Genomic DNA, 21467 nt, shown 5'->3' on the forward strand with positions numbered 1-21467 from the left:
TAGCTTACTCCATCCACAGATGATAGCTGATCAATTACCACGTGCCTGTACCTTCCACCCTTCAGACACATCTTACATTGACGAGTTGGGTCAATCACTTATAGCACCGAATGAATTCAGATTTGGCAAAGCTTCAGTTATGACCACGTGATGTTTGCCAATGTCGTCAGATGTATTCGAATTTGTTTCTACTACAAGGTACTCGAAGCTCTTAGTCATCGAAGTATGGTGCGTGGAAGAAACAGTTCCGATTGCATGGATCGGGTAGAGGAGCAGGGCAATCCAGTCCAGACTCTCTCAAATTTCTCAGTGAATGTCAGCTTGAACTTCCACGGACACGTATGGTGTGCGTGTATGTGCTCTAAGTAGGTCATAAAATCTGGTGCACTTCTGATAAATGTAAAAGTTACCCCTGTTGGGCTGTACGCGCAAACAAATAACTGCAAGGATCCAAGGCCTCGTTACCGCGCTTCGCTACTTCGTTACCTCTGCTGCCACGTTACCTCGCTGCCTCGCCCTGTTTTAGAAAGGTCGAGGTAGCGAGGTTCTCTGTCAGTTTCCATACACTCTCTTGATTATTATTATTATTATTATTACACCACTCATAAATTGCTTTTTGTCAGATCAGGAGACCAATGTACCGAAGGTCCGCTCGAGGGTTTCCTGTTTCTCAGCCATCATATGAATGGCGAGATCGTCCCATGCCAAACGGTTCCCGGCTACCAACCCCACAAACAGAAACAATACAGGCAAGCATGATCATTAGCACTGCATGTCTTATCCAATTTTCAACTTTTCTTTTTCCTATTTCCGCTTTTAAAACAACTGAAACTGCACACGTGCTCTCCTCGCGTGGAACCGCTATTCTGTCAATGTATCTAAACCATACTGCATGGGAATGTGAGCAGAGTGTGTGCAAACCGGAAAACTTTACCTCAGCATAAACTGTTAAATCCATGTAGAGCACGAAAAAACCTGTATTATTTTTGTTGATAAACTGTAATATCTGTTAAACCAAGACACCTAGAATTAGTTTTCCTTGTGTCATTGTTGTGGACCAGTGCTAAAGATATTGGTTAATAACGAAGCGTTTCTGAGTCCTAAGGAAGAATGAGAGAGTGAGTGAGTGCTTGGTGTTTAACGTGGTACTTAACAATTTTTCAGTAATATGACGACGAAGAAGTTTTATCTAGTGTTGTTTCACTGAGACGACTCACCGAAGGCATGTAAGCTGCCCCGGAACGGGGATAGTCGTTGCACTATCCTATTCATGCTGAACGCCAAGCGAGGAACTTAGAACTTCCTCCTTAAAGATCTTAGGTGTGACCCGACCCAGGATTGACCTTGAATCTACCGCCTCCCGAGGCGGTCATAAGGCAGAAGAACATCCCCATTTATTGATTTATTGAGTGATTTATTCATTTCAAGGTCCACAGGCACAAGGCCTATGTAAGGTAATGCATAGATTTGAAGAGCATACAAAAGCAAAATCATTTCAGACGTAACGCCGAAAGTAACACGTTGCTCTTTTCTCTAGACCATTTCGATGTAATGATGTATAACACGTGATTAAAAACCTCGCATACTTAGAAATAGAAAAGAATTAGGACTTCGTGTGCACTGTCTTAGGTGAGTTTACAGACACATAAAAGCAAGAGTTAAAATAAGTAGACGGTTTAAATCGTAAGGTTCATTATCCTTCAACACAACTGCATACAAGTGATGTTATGATGTAACAAAGACAATGCCAGTCACTCATATTATATGATGTGACATAAACAGTAACTCTTCAGGGGTGATGTACGTGTAGAATAGACAATCACAAGCTTTTGTTGAGATACGCCTACAATGCAGACAACCAATTCCTGTCCTATGACTTTGCTCAAGTAGTTAATCTTGTGTTATAATGTAACATAGATTGTGAGTTATGATGTAACATAGATTGTGAGTTGTGATGTAACTTGCATTGTGAGTTTTGATGTAACATGGATTGTGAGTTATGATGTAACGTAGATTGTGACACATGATGTAACACAGACTGGGAGTTATAATGTAACATAGATTGTAAGGTATGATGTAACATACATTGTGATTCCCGTGTCATGATGTAACGTAGGTCTGGAACCCTGTGTTATTATGTAACAGAGACCGTGAGCCATGTGTTATGATGTGACAGTCTTGTGTGATTGTGTGACAGGTACAGTCCTGCTCTACAGTGTGACAAAGACAGTCATTCTTGTGTTATGATGTAACAGAGACAGTAACAGTTTTGTGTTATGATGTAACATAAATCTGGAACCCTGTGTTATCATGTAACAGAGATCGTGAGTCCTGTGTTATGATGTGGCAGAGACATGCTTATGTTGTGATGTGACAATCAGTGTTGTGCTATGATGTAACAGAAACAGTCTTGTGTTATGATGTGACATAGACAGTCAGTTGTGTGTTATGGTGTAACAAAGACAGTAACAGTCGTGTGTTATAATGTAATATAGGCAGTGGAGGGTGACACTCCTGATTTTGTGTCGTATCTGAGTGTACTTATCTGGAAGAATGAAACATCCTATATTTGGTTCCGCTTCCATATATGTTGCACTGCCATTAAATTAAAGCACTTACATTAAATGACAAGGCAGTACCTGGCTGAAACATATTTCAGTCGAAAGCAGGATAGTCAGGTTTTCTACCAAGTAACATGGGTTATTATTTTAATGAGGTTTCACCGAATCAAATGTAAAACAAAATGACAGTACTGCACAAATGACTGGTTTGTATGGAGGCAGCCATCTTGAGAATTTTATCCAGTCAAGCACGTTGCTAACAGATTGCGCGGACGAATCTGTGACGCAGACTTTACCTATTCACTGCATGAAGTGACATATGATATAATTAAAGACGTACAGCATACAGAGTAAAACCAGAGCAGCGACGACAGTGCGATAGCTGGCAAGAGGAGAAAAAAGGCAGGGATGTTAATTGCAATTTATTAGACCTCACTGGTCTAGAAATACTCAAAATGCTGAGTTGTCATCACATTTAACGTACAATCAATAACACAGAACTACTGTACATGACTTCATTTTGAGATCGTTTACAACGATTTAGTTAGCCGAAGGGTCATTTCACAAAGTGTTGTACCATTTACAGACCACAACAGACGTTGATTTACGAGCCGTGTAATATTCAACGACGGTATCATAAATTATGTCAGACAGTAGCATACCGGCTCTGTCCGTCTCTGCATTCATCTCCCCAAACACATTTTTGTCGTTCATTTTAGCGTTAATCAGCAGTTTCTAAATAACAAATATGAGAGTCAGTGCAAAATTCTTTAGGGATACCGAAGGTTAAAATTAATTAAATCATATGACACATTTTTTTTTCTCTGAATTTATTACAACTGAAGAATTTAAATTTTGCCCCTTCGCCTTTCTCTTATACAGGGGATATTTCTCTCTGTTTTCTTTCATGAAATATAATAAAATTATTGAAACGCCATGTTTAAGCCGAGGCGCTTGCTCTGACGTCCGCGATATTTCTGTAAGCTGGAATCGCTGTCAGTGGTCTTGTATCCGTTGGGTTTGCACAATTTTCAGCTATATCCCGGGCGTGCTACTGCAGCTAGACTATTTACACAGAGTCGCTGGAGTTCCTTGTAAATGATATTGTGGTGTTACGGAGCCAGGTAACAGAATGTTATAAAGATCGTCCATATAGCTTAATCCCCAGGGACAGACTTGTTTCGAGCAGGGGCTCCCGAGATTTATAGACGAACCAGAACACACTGGATAAGTTTGCGACAGTTTATTGAAGATATATATACAGAGGTAATGCGTACGCACCGACTGAGCACTCAGTCCGGCCCTCGTAATCAGGACAGAAGCTGGCGTGATAAGCTCCGATTGCCTTTGGCAGGCTGTAAGCTTCGTTTAATACCCGCCAGGCGTTATTCAGGACTTTGCCTCAGTATCCTTACTCAGGAAGAGAGACGAGTTCTCCGAGCGAGCTCTGCAAGAACGGCCGATGTATTTTTTTTTTTATTTACTGGTTTTAGGGCCACTTTCCTGGCGGATATCGTGGCCCATCAAATCAGTGTTTTATTTATTTTTTTTTTAACACATGAATATTTTGGTTACATACCAGCAGTGCGTTGGTATACTATTTACATATGTACATGAGTCAATTAGTGGGATTAACCTCTTTGTGGTAGCATGTTATAGCTTATTGTATAGGTTCAAATGCTGCCATGGTCATTTAACAGAAAGGGGATAAATAGTAAGCTATTTACAGAGATTAACGTTATCTTTACATTAGAAATACATAGATCTGCATTAAAGAATTACAATGAGTTGCCTATACAGAAATTTACACAGACAGAAAACAACAGTTTTCTCTTGCTTCCTCCTCTGTGGCGTGGAGTTAAGGAGCTCCCGCCACTTATACCGGACGCCGTCCAGGAAAAACCAGCGTACTGGAAACCTGTGCCTGTAACAGGTGCGACAAGTATAAATGAGGAGCAAGGATGTCAGGCCTCATCCACTTAGTTGAAGCAAGAGATAGTCCTATTGTCATGATGTCTTTCATGTTTCTGGTCTTCGTTTCCTGGTTGTTAAGTTTCTTTGGTCCCATGGGTCTTCTTATTGTTTTCCCTGTCTTCTTCTTTAATTGACTTCCTTCTCTATTTCCAATTTTTATTTGTGGCCTCCCATGGCGGCGCAGACAGCACGTTTCATAGACCGGTAGAACAGTTCCTGGCCTAGAGTGTTTAGGTGCACTCCGTCGTTGGTTAGAATTTGCTTTTGTGGTCGGATCAGTCCCCGGTGTCTCCAGAAGGTGGCCAATTGGTTGTTTGTCAGCTTCTTGTTAATTTCATGGATTTTTGTATTATAAATGTGGACCAAAATTCGCCGAGTTACCTGACGGTAAAGAAGCTGGCTGATGTACATCCTTGGAATTTGGAATTTCGATTTAAGTGCACCAACATAGTCTAAAATATCAGCGCAAATTGCTGCTGCTGATTTGTGAGAGTCCGCATCGTTTCCCCCAATGTGGAGGATAACTAGGTCAGGTTTTGTCTCCTGAAGGAGACTTTCCAATCTTCCAGAGCATCTAAGTGTCCCAACACGGCCTTATATAGGACAAATCACGTGGTATAGTAACACAAGTAATGACATCTAGTGGTTCATTTACAGGGGAGATAACCCCTACAAAGGAATTACAAAACAGTGGAGCATTCATTCACAAAACATATTATTGTGAACAACACAATACTAACATTTAATAATAATACGGAAACATAACATTACCCACGCCTCTAAACCAGTCTCGTCCCGAGGCTGACTCGGGTAATGCTACCGTAGCAAAACAAAATTCAAATTCAGTGATCAATGTTCATGGTAATTATGCTTCGAGTTTTCAAAATTTACAATGTTCACTCATATTCCTCCCATTCCTCGGTCTTTGTGTGTCTCCCCTTGATCCCGTTGCACAGGGTAGACTTGTCGCTCATCTCTGGTCCTGTCTGGGTAGACCCGTCCCTGCCGCGGTTAGTGGCGGATGTTGGAGCCAGCCGGACTGGCCTCAATGGAGCCGATCTGCAGGGTTCGTCTGGTGTTGGCCACGCTCTGTCCTCCAACAAGACAGGTGTGCCACGTGAACTGCTCTCTTGATTTGCCAGTCGTTTAGGTGTGACCACCGGGCTGGGGCGAATGGGCCTCCTAAAGGGGACCTCAGCTGTGGTTTCCCTGATGTTCCTATACCGCATCTGTGATAGACTGGAATGTTGCCTCTCCACATGTCTCCGTACATCTGACAGGCGCTCAGACGAATAACTACACAGCTCCCAACTATGTTTCTGCTTGCGGTGTTTAGCAGAGATATGCTCTGCCATTTCCTCTGAAGAGTTAAATATCTCGACGCAAAACGGACACTTAGCTACAGGGTGCTGCACGACAGACTTCACTCTGACCATTTCTGCATGCGGTCTCCGTGACTGTTCACTCTGTCTGGCTGGAATCGAAGGAGCCTTGGCTTTTATGCTCTCATTAGTCACGTGGTACACACAGAAAGCCTCAAGGTACCCAGGGCGTCTGCGGATTCTGTTGCCTGGCCCTCCAGAAGTTCCGATTGCAGCGTCTGTGCTGAGGGGCTCTCCACGGTCAACTTCAACTGTTGGTTCCCGTACTACCGGCTGGTATTCATATATAACTTCGGGTCTCTGGTGGCTCTTATTTGTGTCTGATATTTCTGTGGGTCGGATGTAGGCTTTCAGTCGATCCGCATGGACTACCTTCGCTTTCTTTCCCATCTGAACTCGGTAGGTGGCGTCACTGTATTTGTTCAGGGTGGTATACAGCCCGGTCTACCATTTCTGCAGCTTTGGTGACAATCCCTTCTTTCTCTGTGGAGTAAACAGCCAAATTTGGTCCCCAACTTGAAATCTTTGCCACTTCAACTTAGTGCCATAACGACGTTTCTGTTTGTGCAAGGCAAATCCTAGGTGTTCTCGAGCTAGCTCGTGGACAGTCTGCAGGTTCTCCCCTAACTTGTCAGTATAACCTTTATGCGAGAGCTCCGTCCGTCCAGGAGGTGATCCAGTTTCTAATTCGGCCGGTAATGTAACCTCCCGCCCCAGGAAGATATAATTTGGAGAAAATTTCGTCGTCTCATGATCTGCGACCCGGTATGCCATGCACAGGAGTTGTAGATCTTTATCCCAATCTTTCTGATTTGTGGACACGTATGAGCTTAACATATTCTGTAACGTGCGGTTCATGCGCTCTACCATGCCGTCTGACTGGGCATGATACGGAGTAGTCCGTGTTTTGCGGATATCCAACATATCCCTCAACCGTGTCATCAACCGAGATTCAAAATGACTCCCTTGGTCCGAATGAATGATTCTCGGTACCCCAAAGCGGCAAACTACTTCGTCGACCAGCACTCTAGCGACAGTTTCCGCCTGCATGTTAGGCAAAGCATGCGCCTCTACCCATTTGCTGAAATAGTCTTGAATCACTAGGATGTACATATTCCCGTTCACTGTCTTGGGTAATGGCCCCATTAGGTCCATCGCTATTCTCTCCATAGGCGCCCCGGAGCTCGTTAGTTGCATTGGTGCACGTGTTCGTTTTCCATAAGGTTTCTTTTGGGCGCAAGTGGCACAAGATTCACACCATTTGTGGACATCTCGCTGGAGGCCAAACCAGTAGAATTTATGCCGGATCTTACTGATTGTTTTCGCAACTCCCAAGTGCCCACCTGCAGGAGAATTGTGACTCATTTCCAGGACTTTATTACGAAGGGAAAGCGGAACGACTAGCTGGTGTCTAGAGTGGCGGCTGTTTTCCTCAAACCACTTACGACACAAAATACCATCTTTCAGGAACAGTCGGTCCCATTGTGCCCAGTAAGATTTGACCTCCGGTTTCAGACAAGAAATGCTATCCCAGTTCGGCTAGCAGCTCTTTTCGTGTGACACAATATTGTCGTTCGCTCTTCGTAAGTGTCCTACTTCCGTACGCCACCACACGCTCTACGCCAGCTGTGCATTGCAATAGGACCGTGCCTATGCCATTGTTGCATGCGCCAGTGTCCAGAATGAATGTTTCTGCAAAATTCGGGTGGGCCAACACAGGGGTAGTGGTTAAAGCAGCCTTCAATTTTTCAAACGCCGCTTCGCAATCCGACGTCCACAAAAGGGTCTATGTTTCTCTGTGAGTCTATGTAGGGGTACCGCAATGCTTGCAAACGACTTGACAAACTTCCTGTAATAGGATGCTAGGCCCAGAAAGCTGAGCACCTCAGTCGCGCTCGTTGGACGAGGCCAATCACGGACAGCCGTGACTTTATCTGGGCAAGGCCCAATACCCTTCTGGTTAACGACATATCCGAGGAAAGTGACGTCTCGGGCGAATACAAAGCACTTGTTATGCTTAAGACGTAACCCTGTCTGTTGCAACCTCTGCAAAACGCCCTCTAACCTTGCCAAATGTTCTCCAAAGTTCCGTCCAAACACTAGGATATCATCAAGGTAGATGAGACATGTCTCCCATCTTAAGCCAGCGCACAACGTTCAAACGTGCTGGGAGCATTACATCAGCCAAATGGCAGTGATGAGTAGTGAAAGCTGTCTTCGGCCTATCGACAGGATTCATCTCTACCTGCCAGTATCCACTCCGAAGATCCATGGTGGAAAACAGAACGGATCCGGCAAGGGCGTCAAGAGAATCATCCAGTCTAGGGAGAGGATATGCGTCCTTGACCGTCACCTGGTTCAACCGGTGGTAGTCCACACAAAAGCGAAGACTACCATCTTTTTTCCTGACGGGTATAACGGGGGAAGCCAAGGGGCTGTTCGACGGCCTTATTATGCCGCGTTCTAACATGCTGTCGACCTGTTTACTTACCTCCGCTCTTATTAGAGGAGAGACTCGCCTTGGCTGTTGCTTTAGCGGCCTAGCGTTACCGGTGTCTATTGTGTGTTGAAAGACGTCCGTGCGTCCCAGGGCTTCGTCGGCGTACGCAAACACATGTCTGTACTTTTGAAGCAGTTTTTCGGCCTGTGTCTTTTCTAATGGCGTTAAATTCTCTTGAAATCGTTGAATCATGTCCTTATTGGCTGATTGAGATGCGACGTTCTCCTGCTCGTACAACCCTTGGCTAAATGGTACCACAGCTCGTATGGGTTCCAGATAAGCTGTGGTGGTTCCTTTATAGAGCAGTACTGGTTCAGCACCAAGATTCGCCAACCGCAATGGCACCGTTACGTCTGGACGTGGCGATACCAGAGATGTGGCAACAAGAATTTCCCCTAAAGAGGACAACTTCTCGGCTGGTTCTACTAGGCCGAACATCAGATCATCAGACGATCGCTGCAGTTGGCAGCTAACAACAGCCTCATGCCTTGCCGGTATGGTGATGCTTTCTCTCAATGATACTCTATTGCAAGTATGGCTGTCTCTCTCTAATAGGTTAACCCATTTCCGTCCAAACTTCATGGATCCATTTTCCAAATCCGACATGCACTTGTTTTCCCTCAGGAAGTCAAGACCGTGTATTCCTTGCCCACTGACTGCTGCCACTACAGCTTCGTGTCTAGTTTTCTGCCCAGAGAAATCTATTTCGAAACATCCAAACCCTTTGGTTTCCAGTGGTGTCCCGTCAGCTAATACCAGTGTTTTCGACATCTTCTCCAGCTCTGGTCTGTCGGCTGGCGATAGTTTTTCGAAAAGATCATTCGACAGGATGGTAACCGAAGCACATGTGTCCACGACAAAGTCAGCTTCTGTACCGTTGACGATAACACGAACGGCAAATCCTCTGTCCACGTTGGCTAACGACCCCCGCCAAGTTTAACTTCCTTCAAGGAAGATAATGTTGACTTCTGGGATGTCGAATGACGGGTTCTGCCCCCCGTTGAATTATTATTTGCACAATCTCGTCGGAAATGCCTCTCTTCGCCACACTGATAACACTTGGATGAACCCGGCATTCTTTCCCTTCTGCCAGTCTTTTTATGTGAATTGGACGGTCCATCTTTGCTTTGAGCCAAGATATCCTTGACGATTTCTGCAATTTTTGTCTCGCAGTCCTTTCTCGTCATTCTCCTGGTTTGACTCTACGGCTCTGACACGAGTTGTCTTTCCACCTCTGCGTTCTTCTGCCTTCTGACATGCGTCAAGCTCGACAGCTAACTGAAGAGTTTCGTCAAAATTCTTGGGCCTGGTCCTTATTGAAAGAATATCGTCGTTAATTGTCTCGGTATTTACTAAAACAGGTCACCGTTACTTTTACGTCAGAAGCAATAAGGCTTTCTTTTGATCTACTCTTTATAAAGGTTACCACTCATGGGATGTTACATTATTTATTGAAATTACTTGAATTTCTCATTAATAACATCTATGTGAAATTCGGAGATACCATTTACCAACAGTGCATAGGTATTCCAATGGGTACCAATTGTGCGCTTCTTTTGGCAGACCTATACCTGTTTTCATATGAATACGACTGTATGCAGAAATTACTTAAAAGTAATATCTTTAAAGCTCGATCCTTTTCATTTACCAAACGGTATATTGATGATCTACTGGCGTTAAATAATCCCCATATTGCTGAAGCGGTGAAGGAAATCTATCCGCCTTCATTGGATTTAAAGGAGACAACAGACAGTCCTGATGGTACATCTTATTTGGATCTATATCTGTACAAAGACGGACAAGGTCTCCTTTCACGCCGCCTTTACGACAAAAGGGATAATTTCAATTTTGATATTGTAAATTGTCCTTATTTAGATAGCAACATACCAAAGGGTCCTGCATATGGCGTATACATATGTTGTAGCATTTGTCAGATCTTGCGTTAATTGTGATGACTTTAATCTGTGTCACAAGTTGCTAGTTCAAAAACTAGTTTGTCAAGGATACTCCATCAAACGCCTTCATTCTAAGTTTCTCAAATTTTACAATGAGTATAACACTCTCGTTGGCAGGTATGGACAGAGCGTTCAGAATCTCTGGCGATCTGCATTGTGATCAACCACATAGACGGCGCTGTTATCCCTATGTACATACCTATCACGTACATGGTATTTCACAACATGGATGGCGCTGGTTGCCCAGTGTAACCGTCTATCTTGTATGTCATGTGTAACATCATAGATGGCGCCTCTTGTAGCATGAGATCTTTACATATTAAAGGGAAAGACGTAATCGTCCGTTACTTTTGAATCATAATCTGATCGGTTAGGGTCTGTAACGCTCGTCATTTTCAAACTGTATCTAATACCGCTTAACCTGGGACTAGGGGACGTAAAGGTAGCCATGCTAATTACATCAGCATGATGCCTTTATGAACAGTTGCAATTAAAGCGCGACTGAGATACTTGTTTAGCTGTTATTTGACATGGAACCCATTCACGGACTACGAATTTGAACTTTGATATGGAATTCATGCCTTGAATATTCATTGTCTGCCCAGCATCATTGAAAACTGATGACCGCTTCTCTCTTGTGTGTTATTTCTTATTTGTATAATTTCTTACATACCTTTGTCTTCGGGAGTTAGTGTTAAACGTTGTTGTGGAAATGGATCTTGCGATAATCGACTTGGAACGCCCTTTACGGACAACGAATGGTATAGGAATGTCGGACTTTTGACGCTTATATTTGTACCCTCAGTCTCATCTCTGGGTCAGTCACAGCTTCTATGAACCGGTCTTTGGCCAGTGTATCCAAAACCTCCCCTGGGGTGTTAGGGTAACTTAGTGTGACCAGCCTACGTATGGCCTGACCAAGTTCAAGGAGGGTTTCTTCCGGTTTCCGTCGCCTTCCACGCAGTTCAGATTTGTACAGCTCTTCCATGTTCGTCGGTGCAAATCTCTGACGTAAAGAGTTTACCAAACTTGAATAACTGGCTTTTGTTCCTCCACTGACAAAAGCTAGAATTGCCTGGGCGGGTCCCCTTAGACTAATGGCCAAATACAGCCCTAGCTGCTCATCTGTCCAGCCATTTATTTCCGCACATGCGTCAAAGTAAGTGTGGTAATCTATCCACGGGGATGATCCATCAGTAGCTGGGATAACCAAAGGCTTTCGTGTAAATAGAGGATTCCTAAGGGATTCCCCTCTCGCGTCTCACCTCTTCCGGTCCCGATAATTCCACCCGTCCTCGTGGCTCCCGGGAGATCGCCGACAACTCTCCCACTAATTGCGTCAGCCTCCTATTGGTTGTAGCTATTTCGTGGTCTAAATCTCCTACAACTCAGTCCAGCACCACCTGACAGATGAGGATGAGTACTTGACGGCGCTTGTCGGGAAGGTGCGTCCATTTCACTTCTTTCCGCATGAACTGGAATGGCAGACGTTCTTTCCCGTTCACCAAGGAAATCGTACAAGCCGGTCCGGCGTCCTATACCCGAATCAGTCGACACCCGCCGACGTCTTTGAGTCACGTTTTTTGCAGAAAGGATCCACTCTCGTGTTCTTCTCTGTCGCTACTACGCAGTAGTTCACGCAGTGCGCTATCCATAGTTAGCGATTCAAACCAATCTACACTGCGTCACCGACGATCTAATCCCACTGCTGCCACCAAATGTGTTACGGAGCCAGGTAACACAATATTATAAGGATCGTCCATAAAGCTTAATCCCCAGGGACAGACTTGTTTCGAGCAGGGGCTCCCGAGATTGATAGACGAACCAGAACATGCTGGATAAGTTTGCGACAGTTTTTTGAAGATATATATATACAGAGAGGTAATGCGTACGCACCGGCGTGAGCACTCAGTCCGGCCCTCGTAATCAGGGCAGAAGCTGGCGTGATAAGCTCCGATAGCCTTCGGCAGGCTGTAAGCTTCGTTTAATACCCGCCAGGCGTTATTCAGGACTTTGCCTCAGTATCCTTACTCAGGAAGAGAGACGAGTTCTCCGAGCGAGCTCTGCAAGAACTGCCAATGTACAGCTTGACACGGCCTTATATAGGGCAAATCACGTGGTATAGTAACACAAGTAATGACATCTAGTGGTTCATTTACAGGGGAGATAACCCATACAAAGGAATTACAAAACAGTGGAGCATTCATTCACAAAACATATTATTGTAAACAACATAATACAAACATTTAATAATAATACGGAAATATAACAGTAGGTCCACTACATCAACAGTTCAAGCAGTGGAAGAAATATTCTTCCAGTCTAACCAGTTTCCGAGAAAACTACATTTATCACTTGGACCTTCATCGCCGAAGTAAACAACTTCTATAGGCCATAGGCTACTGTTTACACTATTATACGGAAAACACCTTCGACGTTAGAGATCTAGAGTAAACGTGACGTCACCGTGCTCTCGATAATGGAGAAGTGCTGAAGCTGTGTGAAGACGAAGTTTCATTAAAGCTTTACTGGGTTGGAAAAAGTTCTAATAAAATGTTTAATGCGGGTTTACGATACTTTCAATGGTAATCTTTCAGCGGACATAAACTTTAGTTAGGTGCTGTCTTTCACTTTATAGGGAAAGGAAACCATATAATTGAAGTAAGCTTTAGCATAAAGACCATTAAAACCTATCTGAACTGTATAAACTGTATCTGAAAACTTCTTGACTTATTTTTTTCAGATGTTTTTTTTCATCATTGAATGCCACCAAATTGTAGACTGTAAGTTTGTCTTTATGAACCATATGGGTAAAGTATGCCGCCAAAGCCATCACACAACTTTTTCTCCACCTTTATCTATGCTTGTGTTATCTCTGTATCCACAGCTGTCAGATAGAGGGTTACCTGTGACAAACCCGGCCCCTGTGGAAGCGCACCTCCAGGATCTCCAACCGCGCCGTACTAATGCTAATCAATGTGAGTACCTTATCTTTCTGAACATTTTCAGTATGATGTCTAAAGCTGGTTGTACGTGTACGTGGATGTATGTACGCACATATGTTACATTAAAACTATAAAATAAAATTGTCGTCTTTTCTGCGGGCCGTCTTTCCTTCTTGATCCATTAAATAACCTGCAATCGTGGACCTTTGTAATTCACGTGTTGTTTATTCATTTCGTTCTGCGCCGTCTTTTGTTTTCCTGACTGTTCCTGTCCGACTTTTAGCGCGACCGGTTTTACCGATGCTTCCATTACTCAGGTTGTACCATTCTGTACAACAGTAGGTCGTAGATCCAAAAGATGGCATTTGGAATCTTGATTTCAGCATATTTGACGAACGTTCTTTACATTGGTTTCATTGTTTTTTTCCCTTAAAGAACGTTCTTAAAAATAAAAAGAAGAAAGCCATTCTCCTTCTAAGGAATACCAGATCGTATTTGGTCGCAGTTACGTAAAGGCGCGTTTGGCGGTATGATTTACCATGAATGCTACTGTACAAGGTCTGTGCCCAAGAGTACTTGTAAAGTGTCGCTCGAGCATGTGCCGTGTATCTGCCGCGAGACCGACTAAAAAGAATACCATTCTGAGGTTAACCAAACCACCGGCGAACAAGACCCGTTTTCAAACCATATATCATCTGTGGACTACGTCATTTGAGTTTCCGGTGTCGCAGTTGACTGACGAAGCCGAGAGTGCTTATTTGCCAAAGCATCGATTCTGATTTAAAACATAAACTAAAATGACTGTTGATTCCAGGAAAATGGATATTGCCAGATTTAAAATGAGCGTGTTTTGGAACGGTGTGATTTTCAGGTCATTGTGTCTGACAACATAAATATGGTGCAAGGTGCCAAGGGGAACTTCATACACACCTAAATATATTTCATTGGGATAAGGGGCGATTAGGAAAGAATTTGTTTGGGACGGTAGGAAAATAGAAATAATTTCCAGCACACATGTTTGACGTAATTATAAACTCAATGTTGTAAAACTGAACAACAAGCAAACAGTTGAAAACTGGCAAAAATCCAATTACCACAGAAATTGTTGTTTGGCGAAGGGCTGTAGGACAAAAACTATCCTATCGTCTCTCATTCTTAAATGTGAAACGTTATAATTAAATTTATTTGTCAACTTACGATGCTAATAAAATTACCAGAAAAAGGGTACGAAGTGTGTTTTAGATACAACGAGAGGTGGATTTCCCGCAATATGTTTTTAATGCAAAGTGATATTCATCAGCCTCGATGTGACCTGCATATCATTAACGACAAATGCGAGACTACATGTTACCGATAACGGTAGCACTCTTGCCATACCACCAACTCTGAATTATCAATGAGGTCGCGTGTTCGAACCTATCTTCTGCTGACCCAGTCACTAATTTTGCATGCCGTTCATGCCGCATGATATGTGTTACAATGGTCAAGATATATGACCATTATGTGGCGAATAACGCTCAATGCGCTTTCTCAAATGGGCACTGCAAGTGAGAGATATGATCGACCTATACTGTCGAACACTTCCAGTCACTTTCTCCAATGGTTTTTTCATCCACTGGGGCGGAAAAGGGGGCGAGGTGGCAGGCTGGAACATACAGCTACGCCCTGTTACGTACCAAACTGCCATGAGACAGGGCGTGTTTTCGCAAATGGTGGGATACGTGCCGTGAAAACGTGAAGGGAAATGCTGGAAACTATCCAAACGGGCTGTCGTGTACCAGTGCCAGTTTTCTCCATCCCACGACTTGGTTTTACCTAAAGAACGTACCTTTACTATTCTTTGCAGGCCAGTCTGATGGCAACATATTTATTGTGCTACCTGAACCGAATGCCATGCTGGCATGACAATCGGAGTAATAAGTATATCTTCATGCTACTATTTTTACAAAGAAGAGTAATGAGGTAACTCCAACAAAACATACAAGGCGATGGTGTATCACGTATGTTTTGTTGGAGTTGTCTCAATACTTTGCTGAGCCAGACATAGAATCCTGCATCGCCTGGTATCTATTGTTGCAGTTGCCTCAATACTGCACTTTGTGAAACTTGTCAGTGGAAATGGAAATATCACCGGCTTTATTTACCAGTTATATATATTTTTTTTATATATATAACTGGTGTTTTAAGTTGTTTTCGAAATGGGTCTCCAGGTCATGGACTTGGAACACCTCTTCATGGCATGCGAGCCAAATGTCGGGCTTTGCGCTTAGATTCAAGCTAGAAAGAAACATGAAGGATGTTATAGTTCTGACCTGACTCGGGATTGATCCCAGGACCCGTTTACGGTGTGGACACGATCGGTTCAGTTATGGTACTCCACGGGCAAAAGCTAGTGATAAAAGCTGTTATCCAATCCTGTGCAGTAAAAACAAAAACATAGGTATAATCAGGAATTATGTCACTGTTTCTGTACGTTGTGTAACTGTGCGTAAAGCCGGAGGAAGTTCAAAACCTCAAACAAGCTGGTGGTGAACATTTTAATCCTTTGTGTTGCACGGGGACAAGTGGCTGAGTTCTTTGTAAGAGGAATTTCAGAACTCTCTGTTACAGTCCCTAAACCACTAGTTGAACTAACAATCGATCCACAGATAGTGATGGAAAGTGTTCCCGTACGATAATTCTGGTTTCGCGACGCAAGTAATTATGGGCCACCTCTCTTAGTCTTCACGTGGATCTCAAATCTTACCCCAGCCTTTTGTGTGTTTTCCACATGTTTGAAGTAAAACACGATGTAAGTTCGCCACCAGGGACCCGTCCACCCATCTGGAGATTCCTCCCTGAAAAGAAAATGTGTGACACACATACCTTCATTTAAATACACCAACATTTATAGATATACAAGTAGATAAAAGGTAAAACACATGTCACTGGCTTCTTGAGGTTGTCCGGAGCTCTACGACTGGAGTTGTGTGGGAAAAGTATTGTAAACTCCACAATATAAGGGCGTCAAAAACAACCTTAGCCCTTTGCAACAGACTGTGGTGGGGGAATATGCCAGTTTCAGCGGCTGACAGCAATTTACATTTCCATTTAGAGAAATGATAACACACCATGGATGCCGAAGCTTAGCAAGATGACGGATCTAATTCGAGTGAAGCGCGAGAGGCCCACTCCGGCAACACGCCAATGCACGAAAAGGTCACTCCGCCCAGACACCAAAGAGCGAGAGACAAACTCCGTCTCCACGCCCATTGCACGAGATGGTTGCCCTAAAGAAAGGCAATTGTCAACGTGAGGAACAAAGATGACCATTGCCTCCGTTGCCGTTGGGAACTAGGCTCGGCCCTCATGGGTCGAGGATCTTAACCGGTGGATATATGATCAGTGCGAACGCGGAGAGCGCAAGCACTTCTGGGAGCGCTGCCTCCGCGGCTACTCGCGGTCACGCAGCAGAAACGGGAGATCAGCATGATGGACTCATTCACTCGGGCGCGGTGTATGTGTTTATCTTAAGGCTGGTTGGTATATCTGCCAGATGTCCTGCTTTTTAAGTCACAGCCAGACAAACTTCATAAACCTTGGTAGTTACAAGGTTCTTCATTGCAGTGTCAAGCCTGTCATCCTTAGAATTCATATTTAACCTTCGCGAGTGCCAGGTCCTTTCGCGAAAATCGCCATCTATGAAATTACTTATCTCATCCCAGTTTTGGCAAACACGTATGCCTTGTATACTTTCTTAGTTCTTTGGTGGTTTTTGGTATCGTCGTTTTGGGAATTGGCCATGCAATTATTAACTTGGTATGTCCTGTTGTTGGTTGGCGGCTGGTATACGAATACCTGTTTCCATGCATAGACTGAGAATAAAGTCGGTCGGGGACGCCTTCGATCGTCATGTTGACCTTTGTTATTTTGTGATTGTAGAAGACTTCCGTGTCTCTTTGCCATGGCTTCCCATTGTGTGCAGGATCTTCGAAGAGCAGTACGATGTCCGTCATGCTGCGAGCTCTCACACTGAAGCTTACTTTCCATGACGCGTCGCTTTTGTCTCTGATGACCATGCGGTGGATCCGGTCTTACATGATAGCGAGCTTTCCTGCATCAGTTTGTGGGGTACCCTGGCAAAGTCTGTTTGGGTGATCATGTCGTACTCAAGACATATTTTCGATTGTATAGCTGGCTCCTGGGTCTTCCGTGGCCTGTCACACATTCGCTAAATGTTATCTCGTACTAGAGTCAGCCCCCAGACCCGCATGGTATCGGCATAAATGGTTCTTAAGCAGTTCCAAATCGAATGGTAGGTAGAAATGGTTCTTCGTCACTTGTTCCCCAGTGGGAATATGATTGTATTTCTATTTGCAGTAGAGTGAGATGTGGCAGGGAGTGATGCCTAGAAATGCCTCACACCCACCCTGTGTGCAAGATTCGAGCAGATGCCCGTTCTACGAAACAGTCGCAACTGCGCTTGGCGCAATTTCCATAACAACGTACAATGATGTGTCACCATGGCAAATATGCCTGAGGCAGCATTGCGACAGGTTTGTAGAGCGGGCCCCTGGTAGATAGACGACTGCGCCTTGTGACCTAGCTACCCGAGCACGGACATAATCAACAGACGCACAGGTGCTCCATTGGTACCGTCAAGAACACCCACGTGTGGCGGGGTTGATGACGTTCGTAGTGAACGCGGGTTTGTCAGTTGGAGGACACCACAATGGAAAAGGACCGGGAAAATGTAGGCAGGGTGCCGATCAATGGCAGAGATTTTGGACGTCGCTAACGACAATGACGAGGAATTAGTTCGACACATTTACATCTACCACATGTTATTCTGTCTACAGGAGCCACATGAAATATAATTTGCCTACAGGCTGCCCAACGCATCGACCTCAAACTGACCAAAAGCTTATTATCCGCCCATGCACCAGGCGGACAGCTCAACACCACTTTTTGGGGGGGGAGTTATTGGTCTTGACAAGAGACAACTATGAGTTCAAACTATAGAAGGCTTATGTGTGATGAACTCAACGACACATCCCTGCTTTCCGCAAAGCACCTGATTGTCCTGGGCGATTTATTTATTTATTTATTTATCTATTTATTTATGTCATCTGCGTTTTACGCCATATATACTGAAGAATAATTCATTTATTCGATGTCGGTCAGCATTATGGTACGATGAAACAGGGATGAACTGGGATGAATCCTGGGCGATGGTTCTCAGCATCAGTATGTACAGTCAGACACAAAATTCGACTTAGAACAAAATTTGATGAAATGAAACATGTGGACATATTTATTCGACCTGAAGACGTTTGGTTACCCCCAATCAAAACAGAGCCGTCACTCATGCCAGATGTAGATTCGACCTAATGACAGATCGACAAATGGAAACATATAATCACAATACAACTACATGTCGTGTTGGTGCACTTTATAAATTCTCTCCTGCCAAAGAGGCCACGAAGTACTGCCGTGTTACTATTCACTTCAGTGATGTGCGTACGTATCCCTGTCCTGAAGCTGCCCTGAAAGAGCTAACTTGTGTTCTGAGCAATGTGGAGAATTTAGTCATCGCCAAACTGCCAGATGATCTACATTGTTGTTTATACATTTGAAGAATTCATCAATGCATAAACAATGCAAACGTTTTACTTTTCTAAAGTTTTCCATGTATTATAATTAAAACATATACGATGATAAATACAAGAATAAACAACTTTTGTTATCGTATTTATAGCTTATATCATCCTTGGCCATTGCCTTCATTTGCAAAAACTTAAAATACTAGTATTTTTTACTTCATTAATTTCCCATCTCCATGCGCTTTTTCAAAAACTGAATAAAACCATTTATCATAAATAAATTTTGTCCCTTTTCTGATTAAGCAAATAACACAGTGACACATATGCAAATGCAAGACATTTCTGTCTCTGTATTATATCAACGAGCAAATAATTTTCGTAATAAAATCATTGACATAGATCCTATTCTGAAAAAGATATCACAGACAAACTTACAATCGCTTTGTGCTAAAAAGGCCTTTAAACTAAAAAAAAATCTGAATACTGGATATTCCATGCATCGGACGCACGCTTTTAACAGTGACATTTATGCCTAGCTACATTTATAGATTTGACAGTTTGTATCGCAACCGTTTGTACTTCATGGAGTCCTACCCTCTTTAATACAAACAAACAGCGTTTATTGTGCCCTATGTATAACGTGAAACCCCTCTGGGCGTCAAAAAGCTTAATTTTTGTATTAGCATGATGCCAATCAGTCTTTTTTCTTTAATATATATTGCAGTACAGAATTTTGACAGACGTTTTACTAATGTAATGTAGCTCTAAGAAGATTAAAACGTTATTTGTATCGCTTTTTGTGTACTTACCTTGAATATCAGAAAAGTTATACAGTCGGCGGTTCGCGGTAGGCGGTAGGCGATTCAAAGGGACCAGTTATTACTTTTTTAAACTTTAACATTCAAATATGTCTTATCCTAAGAAATATACAACAAAAAAATTTACACAACATACACCTCTTTTGATCCTCTTTCACCTGACATCACAGCTGACACCATCCAACTCCAGGAGTTAAATATTAACCAAATTCAGTAGCCAGTGGTTAAAACTGATCATTACATTTCAATTTTGTGTAAAATTCTTTGGAATAAGTCTATATGCATGATAATTCAGCATGATCCCTTCAATCTGCTAATAATAATACCATTCACTTATTACTGCAATGTCTTATATTTAAACATGTTAATATTATACCCTCCTCTATCAGCCATGACCGTGATGGTTAGCTGCCAGAGCGGAGCAATGACCCAGGGTAGAACCTCTAACCAATGCGGTCGCTTTGAGTTCAAGTCCAGCTCCATATGTGGGAAGGTCTTACAGCAACCTGCGGATAACAGTGGCTTTCCCCCGGACTCTGTCCGGTTTCCTCCCTCCATAATTCTGGCCACCGTTGTATAAGTGAAATATTCTTGAGTATGCGGCGTAAAACTCCAATCAAATAAATAAATTCAGCCATACATCTTAGCCATTAAATCTCTCCAAAGCTTTCGGTTAACCACAATGGCGTTTTTCAGCAGTCATCAGTAAACCGAGGATAGCCATTGTCTGTTGCATCGGTATCTGCGAGTTGTGAAATGAGTCGTTTTTAATTTACGATACAGAATGTCAGTAATACAGCTAATGTAACAGTATTATCGTTAATAGCGAATATAGCACAGATTCTAGAGCTGAAAGTTGGCTGAGGACCACTGTGGGTTTTGAACGAGCAACCTCAAAGGCAGACACTATAACGCCAATAACACATGTGAACGGTCTAGAGCACTCGACCAACAGGCCTTCCACAAAAATAGGCGGTAGTTGACCGGTGGTAGACTGTACATCGAACATGCATTACCCCTCTGATGATCACAAATGACATCACTCCCTTAGGTGAATATATCAGACAGGTATAGATGTCATTTTAGAAAGTGGATTAAGTAACGGTATTATCGTTAATAGGGATTAACACTTTCTGAGTATAGCCCAGATTCCAATGGTGAAATTTGGCTGACCCCTGCGGGTTTCGAACCAGCGACCTCAGAGTCAGGCACCATATCGCCAGCAATAATAATCGCTAGAGTATCGCCGAGTGTGTTGTTACTTTTCTGCTGACTTGTGTCATCAGTTAATCCTGTTTTTTCTTATCTCACTGTGGTTTATTCGAAACATTCCATAATAAATGCATTAATATCATACTTAATTCCAGCTATACTTCTTATGGCTCTCAAATCACGAGCATGCGTTCCCTTTTCATAAGCTTTTGTGTTTTAAATATGGTTCGCTAGAAAAGGCGGATCAATTACTTGGTGCGCGATCGGAAAATTCAATGAAATTAAGTGAACTCATAAGCTTAGCTTTATAGTTTTCAGAACCATAATAACGTAATCTATTACATCCCTACCGTTGGTTGTAAAATGTTAATATTCCGTCCACCAATGCGGTCGTTGTGAGTTCAAATCCAGCTCATGATGGTTTCCTCTCCAACCGTGCGTGGAAAGGTGTGCCAGCAACCTGCGAATGGAATTTTTAAAAATTCAAAATTTTCGAATTTTACATGCATATTTTATGTGTTGTCGGAATTAAATTATT

This window comes from Liolophura sinensis, chromosome 1, assembly GCF_032854445.1.
Source record: "Liolophura sinensis isolate JHLJ2023 chromosome 1, CUHK_Ljap_v2, whole genome shotgun sequence".
NCBI classification, from domain to species: domain Eukaryota; kingdom Metazoa; phylum Mollusca; class Polyplacophora; order Chitonida; family Chitonidae; genus Liolophura; species Liolophura sinensis.